Below are 1,767 nucleotides of genomic sequence, written 5' to 3'. Positions count from 1 at the left end.
AAAATACACTGCTAAGAGAAGCATCAGGTGAGATAAGAGAGGTCTGATGCACAGAGAGTGAGGGTCCTAAGGCACTATTTATACTCAAGCATCATTGATTGGCTAAGGTAACTAGTCTTGGGTGTGCCTGATGATCTGAATCCACTTAATGTCCAGGTTCCAGTGACTGTCCCATCTACTCCCTTTATCCATTCAAGACTCATTAAATTTGTCTGCTGGACAAGGAATGGAGGCCTAGTATTTAAACTTAGTAGCGACCACGATATACTCTCTCATTTCTGCACACTAACTATTTAAACTTCTTCAGTAAGTGTATGAATAAATGAGTAAATGTCATAAGATGGGCGCATTCCAAGTAGATGAACTTATTGCAGCTACCCATGTCCTTACTTTTATTAGAGGGAAAGGATTCCCTGAAGGAATTCCACACAGCTTTTGCGAACTCCAACCCCACTTCAGATCAAAGCCATCAAGACAGAGGAATCTACAGATTATGTCCTCACAAGAAAGGGAGGATGCTGGGACCTGACAGTGGAGTTACGCACACAACTAGGTTTGGTATAAAACCAGACATGTGGGCCTAGGGGCTCTCTTGTTCTTGTTCTCTTGGCTTTTGGGGCTCTTGGCTCTTGGCTTGACCCTTGACTTTTCAGTGGATCTCAGTATGCCATCCAGGTTAGCGAAACTAGTGGGACACGTTTACCAATTTATCTCTCCTTCTTGAAATATTTATTTCTTCCTTTCCCCTTCTTTTGTAAATAAACCCTTTATTAACCTTTTTGTGTGTGCCTGCAGTTGTGTATTATTATTAAATCCCTTTAGTGCACCAGTGAGGACCCACAATCATGCAACCCATTTCAAATTGGGATTGCCCTATAACAATTTAGGCACTCATATATTTCTATCCACCAAACTTGCTGAAAAGGTTTGTTCCTACAGACTGATTCTATTTCCTCACCTTTCACTCAGTGGTAACCCTACATATACTGGTGCCTTGCCCCCTCTTAAGGACTCTTACAAAGTCACCAATGACTTTCATATGGTTGAATCCTAAGGCTATTGATCAATCCTTTCCTTTCTTGACCTCTCAGCTTCATTTGACCACAGAGACTATTGCTTCCTTGGCAATACACACTCTTCCTTTGCCCTATACACTCACTCTCATTGATATAGCAGCACAAGAATTAAATGAAAAATAAAAAAGAAAATCAAATATTACTCCTGCAAACAATATGTTAAGATTTTAAGCTTCTGTTTCCATATACCAAGGCGATGAAGGAGCTTGTTTTATAGAAGTGACCTGAGCAGAACAACCCTGTGGTTATTGAGATAAATGACCCTTCTCTGATAAGATGTTTAGTTCCTGAAATCCCTTCCTGATTTGTATAATTTCCCTAAATAACTAATATTCCTCTCCCAGACCCTAGCACTTAAACTTTCCTGTAAAAAACCCTAAGCTTTCTTCCTTCAGGCATTTGAATAGACTTGATGACATTTGATAATATTTATCAACAGCACTTCTTTTGTCATCCCCTTAACCCTTTGATCTTCCTCATAGCTTCCTTTCTCTTTTTATTTCTAGATAACCTCATTTACTCACTTTCTTACCTGCTGATCACTCCCAAATTCTTTGCTTCTGATCAGATCTGTTAGCCTTATAATTCAAAAGGCAGAAATTTTTGCCTTTGAGTTTTTGTTTGACCTTTTATTGTATAAGTTTCAAATATATGCAAAAGTAGAGAGAATAGAATCTCCTTATCAGCACTG

The sequence above is a fragment of the Condylura cristata genome, unplaced genomic scaffold (assembly GCF_000260355.1).
Source record: "Condylura cristata isolate star-nosed mole 26May11 unplaced genomic scaffold, ConCri1.0 scaffold00014, whole genome shotgun sequence".
In the NCBI taxonomy this organism is placed as follows: Eukaryota; Metazoa; Chordata; class Mammalia; order Eulipotyphla; family Talpidae; genus Condylura; species Condylura cristata.
This window is presented reverse-complemented; position numbering follows the sequence as displayed.